The following is an 11,385-nucleotide window of genomic DNA, read 5'->3' as shown; positions in this document are numbered from 1 at the left end:
ACCAATTTGGGAGAACATTCTAACCCAAGAAGTTTCGCACAACAAGAAAATGGCTACCTTAACGAAGTTCTGAGCAACATCATTAAGATATCTACAATAACAACCATGACAACACCTATTTGGCCAAAGTGCAGAAGTAATGGCCACAAAATGCAGCAGCAATCAGACCAAACTTTCTCAAATATGCAACTCGATTTTAGCCTCAAAGAATTATCCAAAATACAGCAAGCATTTGGCCTTAAGTTGTGACGTTTTTCGGCCTTAAAATGCAAACATATTTTGGCTAAAGAATGCAGACAAATGAACATCCTAACTACCCCATGAGTTAGTTTTGAAGCTTCACTAGAAGTGAAGTCCATTTCCTTAACAAAACTTCAATTTTTTCAAGTATAATATATGTCCAAACACAACTTTAAGAACTCAAATTTTCAAGCTACAAATCTGCCCCAAATGTGTATGCACATCACAATCTCTTCACGGACTTGTACAACATTGAAATTTCCTCTTTGAAACCTCAAGGAGTTGCTTTTTCACCCACTACAGTAAATCACCATAGCAAACACAAAACTAGTGATTGAGGCCATGCCGTTTTCCTTGTCACGACTCAAAAATCGAGGTCATAATGGCATACATCCAAAAATCCAACCTGATGTGTAAGACTAACGATAAATCACATACGAGACTCCCAAAGGAAAAGTCAAGCCACAAATGAAAAGAAAAGAAGTATAACGAAGAAATAGCTCAAAACTAGGTCACATAAGTATAAAGAGGATCTAGTACAATCATAGAATCCGATATACATCATAAGTTTCCGAACAATCCTAAAGATGGAAATGAAAGATAGAACTAATGGCAATCCAGATCACAGGATATTACCACTAGTCTGATACGACGCTATTTGCTAGAGAAATTAGCTTCTGCGTGGAATACCCTGACTAGGATCTGTATCAAAAGGGACACAAAAGTAGGGGTGAGTACAATTCATATGTACTCAGTAGGTTTGACCAACTGAGCATACGAGATTAATCAAGCTTATGCAATAAACTAAGAAATCCTTCATTGGTTCCATCAATTTATATACAACGATGTGATAAAGTAAGCACATGGGTACAGTTCAATATCACATATAATCAGACAAGTCAAATAATCCAAAGAGCAAATGCAATGCAATGCAATGAGATGATGTAATATGTGGTGGTACGGTGGAATCAAGATTGTCGCACAACTTATCGTATATACATGTTGAGCTAAGGCTTCTAGAAAAGAACCCATGGAGAAATCGCAGTCCATATACCAAATCACAATCTCAATATCTCGTAAATTTGCCACCTAGCTCGTGGTCAAGAATATAAAAAGGTGCCACATTTTCTTTCTCTAAAAGAATTTCCACATTTCTCAACTTTCCAAGACCAATGATAGGCTGAGTTAGGATAAATGCATCAGAACACATATCACATGGAGGCAACATTCAACTCAACATGTAAAACAAGGTTTAAAGTTCTCAAAACTCAACCTAAACATGAGATACACCCTTAACTAAATAGCAATCGAAAGGAGATACATTGAAATGTAAGTTCACCATTTTTGAAAGTGTTTCAGTACTCAAGTGTGATCAAAACCCCAACTTAACTACTCATGTAGGCATTACAAGTCAAATAGTATTACAAGTCTCTCTCACAGGCAAATCATGAATCGCATGCTCTCAAAGCAAATAGGATAGACAATAAGGCCCCCACACGGGCAACACAGTATAATCAAGCCCCCACACGGTCATCACAATAAAATTAACACTCCCAAATCATATTACGGCTCCATCCCAAAGTCTATAACATACGAATAACTAATTACCCAATTTCAGTCTCAAAAAAGGATAGCTAAATCTACCTTGAAGATTGAAAAATCGCATGAATACTCGAATCTGAGCTCTATACTCAAACACCGACTCTGAAACAATTACCCACTATCAAGAATGGAAATAGTTCATCAAAAAGAGTCTAACGATACCCATATTGCAAGGTTTTAGAATTGGGGTCAAAATCATCCAAACACCACTTTGAAAACCAAAAAAGGGGGAAATCAAGAATTTTATTAGAAAATCATATTCTACACATCGAGGGGAGTTCGTGGTTGAAAAATCCCATTAAAATTGATCAAGAAATCGACTAGAAGTCGAAGAAAACAAATTTTAAAGTTTGGAAGCAAAACCCCCCGAAAACCTAATTGAAACCTTGATTTTTATAAAGAAAAAAAGAAAAAAAGAAGAAAAAAAAACCTTGAATTTTAAAAGATTTTGAAAGACGAATTTGCATGTAAATGATTCATGATTGAAAAAGGGACTTACACTCACGAGATTCTTCAAGAGTTTGACTCAAAATCATCTCCCCCAAAGCTCCAAATGAGTATCAATGGCAGAAATATAAGAAAAATGAAGTTTTCCCAAAATACGTTGTTCAGGCGCCAAAAAATTCATCGTGATCGCTGCCACTAACTATGCGATCGCAGACCTCACCAAAGTTAGTCACCACGAACGCGTTCCATTCCTCCGCGAATGTGAAGCACTAGAGCATGCTCCTCCGCAAATGCGGGATCAAGGTCGCGAAAGCGAAAAAGAGTGGAAAGACCATCCACGAACGTGAGCCTCATGGACACGAACGCGAAGAAGAAGAGACCTGCACCAAACATTAGCAGTAGTCCACAAACTCAAAATCTTCGATCGGACCCTGGGGTTTCGTTCGGGATTTGATAAAAATAAATCGGATATGCTACCATACTGAATTTGATATTTTGGACTCAATGGAATAGTCATATTTCCAAAAAAAGATCATTATGATGAAAATGCCCTCCCAGACACCTTTTAGGCGTAAAATTCAACTTTTAGCCTAAATTTCCAAAATGCATTCTATGGTCCCGGTGCTTAACTCAACACTCAACTAAACCAAACTCGACGTTTCGGATGCAATGGAACTGACAGAATTCCCATCCAATGCTCAGATATCAATATGTTGATCAAAGTCAAATATCTCACTCAAGGCATCAAATCACTAAAATCGCACCTGATCATATTTGGAATAGTGTCAACCATCCCCACATCTCAAATAAAGTATGAAAAGACTAAAGGGAAGAGCAAAATGGTCATTTCACGTAGAAAAGTAATTTATCAGAACATTACATTCCTCTTTTGCATCTGGTATATCCATACTAGCTCAATTGGCCAAGGAACAATGGGCCTGGAAAAGCAGAAACTTGCATATCCATACTACCCAAGAAACTTGACCAAAATTGCAGCAATCCCTGCAACAAACCAATCAAAACTACAACTAAAACAGTGGCTAAAGCAGGAGTAAAATTTCAGTAAATCCTTTGCCAAAACATCTGGCAAAATTGGAACAAAAGCTCACTAAAAATTGCATCAAAGCAACAGAAAAAACTGGATCTAAAACTGGTCTAACACGGCAGCAAAAATGAAATCAAAACTGTAGCGAAACAACATAAAAATGCACAAAAAAATTGATACCCAACAACAAACTTACAATAAACTTAACTTTTACATGAGATTCAATCTATTTAATAGATTTTTATATACAAAAGATTCTAGCTTCCTCGTGACCTACATTAGTCATAGAAAAAAGAGTGTGACATAACAGTATCAAAAATGACACTCCAATCAAACTTTGAAATTGTTAGTTGAGCAAAAACTATCACACTAGCGCCACTACTTACATACAAAAGTTTATCATACTTAAAAGTTTATCACTGACGATCATAAACATCATTATCTGGCACTCAAGCTCACTCATACATAAAAATATTTTTCATATATTTTACATCTCCACAGATAACTTTTTCAGCTTTGATACATTGTTTCTATGGTGTACAAATTGAATGTGGGAGATTCAATGATGGAATAAATTTGACCATGCATATCAGAGTGGTCATGATTTTCAATTTTGTCAATCAAGGACCCAATTCTTTTGTCTTGACTTTCAATAAAGTTTTTCATAACTTCCACCATACTCTTGAGAAATGTTTCATTAACATCCTCGACAACCCTTTCTATTTTCTTGCTTTTTTCTTTTTCATTGACACTAGAAGAAGACTTTTTAGCATACTCGCTTTGTTTTAGATGTTTCAGTATGTTGATGAGGATATCCTCTAGCATATTCATTTTCAGATGCCCAAGTAAAATTAGGTCCTGTTTAAGTATTTTCAGCTTCTCCATTAGGTACATTAGGTCCATGACTAGCTTCCTCTTCATCAACATCGATAAGAAATTCCAAATTCATATTAATAGAAAGTCCTGATGTTTGATTCTTTAAGATATCATCAACAGCATCCAGTGGCCCTTCTGCATACTCTGCAGTTGTATCTTTGTCAAAAAATTCTTCCCAATCTGTAAACATTGGCCATTTCTTAGTATTCATATTTCTTGCACCAGGATCATCCTAGACAAACAATGAAAGAAAGACGCCAATGTTACATGTATTAATTATATAAATTATGAAGACTTCAGAAATATCTATATGAAGTAATAATATTCTAATAACTAAAGCAAAATATTAATTACTTTAAAAATTTATCCCATTCTTTTGGATCATCGTCAAGTATGATTTCGTCACTATATTGAAATCCCAAACCACTTTGACTCTTTAATAAACTTATGCTTGCATAACTTTTCTTCCATGCTTTTAATTTAGAATTGACATGTGGTTCACCTTTCAAACCACTGTCAAAATAACATTCACACAAATAGTGCTCCAACTCCATCAGATATCCTGGTCTAAAGGTTTTATTATAGACTCTCCAACCATTAACACAACCCTTTCAAATCGTTTAGTTAGATTTCTTTTGTAGGAGTCCATGTCCTTCGGGTTGAAGGTGTTGATCGTCTTGATCTTTTTGGTGGTTCCATTGAAGATTTTTGGCTATCCATTTTTTCCGTATAATCTTCTGAAACAAATCATCTCCAAATCACTACTTAGCATCATAAAAAAAATATCAATACACTTTACAGAAAAAAATTAAAACACGTCACAAAAAAAGAAATAAATTAAAAATACAATAGCTTTAACAAATTAATGCAAGTAATTGTTTCTTATATCACAAAAAGCTAAAAGTTGATACACCTTAAAATAATATCAAAAACTAAAGAGAAAAACACCCCACATGCAGCATAAAACATATTACAAGCACAGAATAATTGAAAAGATCAATTGTTTAAATTTGCATTCTACATTGATTGATCTAACTCATCCCTCCATGTGGTTCACTCCTCAAATGATTCAACAACATCAATGTCATCTTGTTGATATTATATTTGTTCTTCCATATCGATGTCTAAGGTATTCACTTTCATTTCTCTACGAATAAAGTTGTGTATCAAACAACAAGCACTTATTTCCTATTATGAATCTTAACTGAGTACCACGAAGGGTTTCTAAGATTTTCTAACATCGTTTCAAGAAACCAAATGTCCTTTCAATAGAGCTCTATCATGCTTCATATTGCAAAGCTCTTCTCGACATTGGGGTTGTAGATTGTCACTTTGCCAATTCCTTAACCAATATCTATATCCACTGTAATGAGAAAGAAATATGTTTCCATTTGTATATCCACTGTCGCACAAATAATAAGTACCTATAATGAAAAATTAGTTACTTTTATATAACATTATTTTTGTGATATAATTTTAATGTGAGCATATTTATGACATTACCCTCAAGAATTTTCAAACCATTAGTTCGTGTTGTAGTATTTTGCAATACACGTCCATCAACCGCTAATCCTTCCCAACTAGGTAATATGTAAGTAAAATTGAGATTTCTATCACAAACTCTTAGTACATTAGTGGTTATTTCTCCCTTTCTTGTCCTGTATCTTGATTTTTCCATAGATGGAACTCTAAGTACATTAGTGGTTATTTCTCCCTTTCTTGTCCTGTATCTTGATTTTTCCATAGATGGAACTCTAATTTGAATGTAATTTTCATCCAATGCACCTGGACATCCCTATTGAAAATATTATAACATTACAATAGACCCTTTTGGTCGGGCCCTTCCCCAGACCCTGCGCATAGCGGGAGCCTTAGTGCATCGAGTTGCCCTTTTTTTATCTCAAACTATTATAATGTCTTCATAAAATTATATTTATTTTACTTTTACATGAATTAATAGATACTCAATTGAAAGTGACCTTAAACCATCTTCACCGATCGCCAAGTTCATCTTCAAGCACCGATTTGGGGTTACAAGTAACAATGGAGCTAGTTTGAGAATAGCTCTCAAGCATTCTTTGAACGCTTGACTTATGCTCCGACCTGATCTAACATAATAAATTTTAGTGGATCTATTCTTCTAATGATGAGCCAAAATATTTTAAAACATTGTTAACTTTCACTATTTGACATATATTTGCTATCAATAAAACCTCCAACTTCGTTAGTTAATAGAATTAAAGTGTGAAAAGGAGTTCTGTCCATCCTAAACCTATCAATACATGTTATGTCACTGTCTTGTATGATACAATTCAAATGAGATATAATCTTAGGTAATCGGCTACATATAAGGTACCTAATCACATGCCTATTTCTTCTTATAGAAAGACGATGAATAACCATGAAAAGAAAAATATACGTAACAAGAAATTGTTGGAACAATATCTCCTCAAAAATGATAACATATTTAATACAGGACTATAGTTGATGATCCATAAGAAAACCTTATTTTTTTCATTTAAAAAGTGAAAAGAGTTGCACAAAAAAAATTAATTAGAAAGAATCAATGAGGACAACTTCATAATTTCAAGCACATAAAGAGAACAATAATTTTTCAAAAAAAAAATTGGGAAGAGGCTAAAACTAAAATCTTTCACATAGAGCTGGTACTATTTCACAAATTTCATCTCGATCACACATATTACCGGCAATACATATTGAGTGTAAATGGCTGCCATTTTCCCCAATTATATACTAAACAAAATTTACAAAAACCCAAAAACATAACATTCAGAGAAGAGTTTGACTTTGTTATTCATTGATCAGTGTGTCCAAATTATGCAATTGATCAGAGAATTATAAATCATGACAAGGAAAAAAACAGAAATAGATTTTGATTAAAAAAACAATTGACCTTGTTAGAAAATCGAAAATTGAAGGTTACTAGTAAAGATTTTCTTCAATCTCCCATATATATCTTCAAACGAAAATTAAAGGCTAAGTGTATCCAAATGGAAGAGAACTCTTCTTACTGAAATAAAGAGAAAAAACCTTCAGATGAGCATAAGCGGCGCTTTACGAATATATATGTGAAAAGTGATAATATATGTGAAAAGTGATAAAGGGTTTGAAGAGTGATTTTATCATATAATCCAATCCAATCATATATCATCCGATCCAATCCAATCATATACAATCGGCTCAATCCAATCATATACAATCCGATCTAATCCAATCACATACCGTTAACTCTAAGTCAATCACATATCATCTAATCCAATCCAATCACATATCCAACCAAATCATGTACAAGCCAATCACAATTCATCTAACCCAATCCGATCATATACAATCAACTCAAAGGACTCAACTCAATAAATATGCAAATTAAACTATGCAATGTTTTACAATTCAACTCAATAATCTACAATCACAATCAAGCCAATCATATCAACCACAATCCATTCAATTGGGACTTTCTCTAACCGACAACTATCAACATATGAGCGAGTGATAGTACAACAAGCCGACGTTGTTGCCACATCCGTTCATACTTTGCCAGGGTATGAACGAATCAACCAATCATAGATCCAATCCAACCAAGTCCTATAATGTCAGGACAGTAATTTAGGAAGCATCCGACTTTAACGGTTCAATCCTCTCTTAAGTTTGGCAACGTAGTTTATTGGTTCAAGTATGGACTATACTCTTACCCAATTCGGTGGTCGATACTCCTCCCAAGACTCAATATGCTCATATCTATCAGGTGAGTAAAATACTCAAAATACTCATTTAGTTTCATCGGACTCTTTCAAAACTCAATCAACTCTGGCCTCATTTGACCTTCTTTCAAATCGACTCATCTCAAATCATTAAACTCTTCTCTTTAAAATTGATACAATCTCAACTCAATCTCAAAAATCGACATTTTTAAAGTGAAAATGCCCAACTCATTTATACTCAAAATACTCATGTTCAAAAATGAGAATTTAAGAGACTTTTTCAAACTCAAGTTATGTTTAAACTCTTTCTAAATCAAAGGTGAAAATAATCACTCTTTAAACTCAAAATAGTGTATAAATAGTTTATGCAAAAATGTTTACAAATCATTTATTTAAAACTCCTTCTCAAAAGATCATTTATTTTCAAAATGTTCATAAGACTCCAATCCACTTCATCACACAACCTCCTCATCAACATAATCTCTTCATCAATCATTCTACATATGTTAAATAACCACCATTCACATTATCACTCACACCATCATCAAAACATCATCATTTACATCATTATCAAACATCATTATTCACATCATTATCAACATCATTATTCACATTTATAACTACCCCAATTATCATATAACTCAAAAATCAATTTCATCAAACTCATGTAAAAGAATACCTCATTTCACTATGAAACTAATATTGTGTTTATTATACATAAAAACCATCAATCTCATCCTCAAGATAATTTATGACCAAAAAGAAATCTCATCTTGGGTTCATGTGAATGAATACATGAATCCATACTCTCAACAAAGTCAACTCAAGAACATCATTAATACATTTTAGTAATATTCTATAGTTTAGAAAATTTCAAGAAAACCTTCATAGGAGGTTCAAATCTTTCACAACTTCTATCTAACACATCTATGGGCATATGGAAGAACTCAATCCATATTTTAGGTTAACCTTACATACCTGGAAATTGAAGGAAATCAAGACTTGAAGGAATGAATTGAAATCTAACTCCTCTTCTTCCTCTCTAATTTCTTCTCTCCAAGTCTTTCATGCCTAAAATGAGGAGAAAATCCTCCTTGGTGTGATGAATAACAGATGTTTTTATCCCAAAATAGCTAGGGTTATATTTGGGATGGGTGGGGAAAAGTCCAAAATGCCCTTCATCAAAGAAAATCTGGAAAACGGGTTAAAAACCCTACTGGCGCGATAGCTGGCGCGTCGCGCCAGTACCCAAACTACTGAGGCTAGTTGCCTGAACTTTCTGCAGTGATAGTCTGCCGTAAAATAGTCATAACCTTTGACTCCGAACTTTACCAAATGCAATCTTGGTGGAGTTGGAAAGAAGACTCAAATACCTTTAATTTGATAGATTATGGAGCACCCAGTTCATTATATTCTAGGAGATATGATCATTGGAAGTTGACCCTTATACGAACTCATTCGGACACTTAGTCGGGACTAATTCTTTGGACTCGACTTGATGTTAGAGATCCCTTATGACCCCTAAACAAATCTAACATACTTCAAATACTTATTAATTAATCCTAACTCATATATAAAATTACAAGTCCTTCGGTTCGATCTACAAACATGTGAAGAAATATTCGAGTCTTTGCGGAAAAAAATTTGAGGTGTTACATTATCTCCCCCTTGGGATCATTAGTCCTTGAATGAACATCATCTAGAGATGAAATCGAGGAATGAATAACAATAGAGACTCATTCAAATCAACCAATCAACCAAATCAAGAATTCTAAACAATCAACTATTCCGACTCAAGAATAGCCAAATCAATTCAAGTCAAGAGTAGGGACATTTCCTTCATCATTCTCATCATTAGGCATGAATAGAACATCAAAACTCTATCAATCAAAATTCAAACATCTAGATCATCAACCGTCGAACTCCAATTCATGAGTGACATTCCCAATCCCCTTCACAATTTCATAAGGCTAATATATCGGTGCCCAAGCTTTCCTTTCTTTCCAAGCCTCATAACATCCTTCACGTACATCCAATCATTCTGCCAAAAGTCATTAATAACCTTCTACCATCACTCTCATAGTTACTACCACACACGCAAGCCTATCACTCTAACCACCTCAACCACACCTAAGAATTTCCAGGCTTACCTTAACACTTCTACCTCCATTATTATATGAGCTCTTACCCAGAGACATACTAACATACTCTTACCTATCTATTGCACATCACAAGATCTTATCTCTCTCCTCTTCCACACATCTATCCTCAACTAGACAAGTACAACACAACTATCATAATCAAGAAACACTCACTCTTCCCCATCTACTCTCACTCAACTCAGTCTACTATCATCCTGGTCAACTCATCATATTCGAAAGCTCAAGACTTAATTTGGTTCATTAATCTATCATGTCCCCCTTAGCTCAAAGGCATCAACTAAATGATACTAACTAGTCACCCAAATCAATTCATAAAATTAAAGCCTCATTTAAATCTATACTATCTCATATACACCTCTTAAGCCTCTTCTTACCAAATGACTTAGCCTTAATCCACTATTTACATCTAAGGGTCACATACCCCTCCATTCATAACACATACTTCTTGCAAGTTAATATCTTAATCTCTCACATACGTCATGTCAAGCCTACTAAATTAAATATTAAAACTAGCACTATCACAATCATTCATTACACCTCACTACTCACTTCATAGATACTTCACTCTAGTTACAGGCCTCAATCAACCACCATTCTTACTATTTCAGTTCTACTCCTCTAACTCTCTCTTTCTAACTCTAGGATCGTTCTACGAATCATAGCTCACCTTTTCTCAAATCACATTCCATTGGATGGTGATACTTATCACTTAGATACACAACTTCCCCCTCAAAGATAACAGTCGAATCAAGATTTAGAGATGAGATTCTAGGATACATCTCGCTCTGGCTCAACACATGATCCATATGAATGAGAGTGCATTCTTTCAAATTAATAGACTTAAGCATATTAATCGGCTCCTCTTAAGCCTTGTACAACCTCTTCACTTCCTCAAGACTTTATCTTAACTTATCAACAATAATCTCATATTTACTGTTCCAACTACCTTGAGTATGAGGGGTAGTCGAATGGATATGAGCAACACACGAATTAGAAGGGAACTTTTATAGAGTTAAACTCTATCGCACGAATTTAGAATATGAAAGAAGTGAAACAATTCCTAATATCCTATAGCCTCCTGATTATAAGTGTGGTGCACAACACACCCATAAGCAAAACTCTACTAGACACGGCTTTATAGACTCCCTAGGACTCTTGAACTCTGTACTCTGATACCATTTTATCACGCCACGGAAGGGTACCCTAGATGTGGCCAGCACTCGAAGACCATTGCTGGTTCCCAAGCGAACCACTTGGTCCAATCACACATCCATTCAATATCAAACAATCA

The sequence above is a fragment of the Solanum dulcamara genome, chromosome 4 (assembly GCF_947179165.1).
Source record: "Solanum dulcamara chromosome 4, daSolDulc1.2, whole genome shotgun sequence".
NCBI classification, from domain to species: Eukaryota; Viridiplantae; Streptophyta; class Magnoliopsida; order Solanales; family Solanaceae; genus Solanum; species Solanum dulcamara.
The sequence above is the reverse complement of the archived record's forward strand: the minus strand, read 5'-3'. Positions refer to the sequence as shown.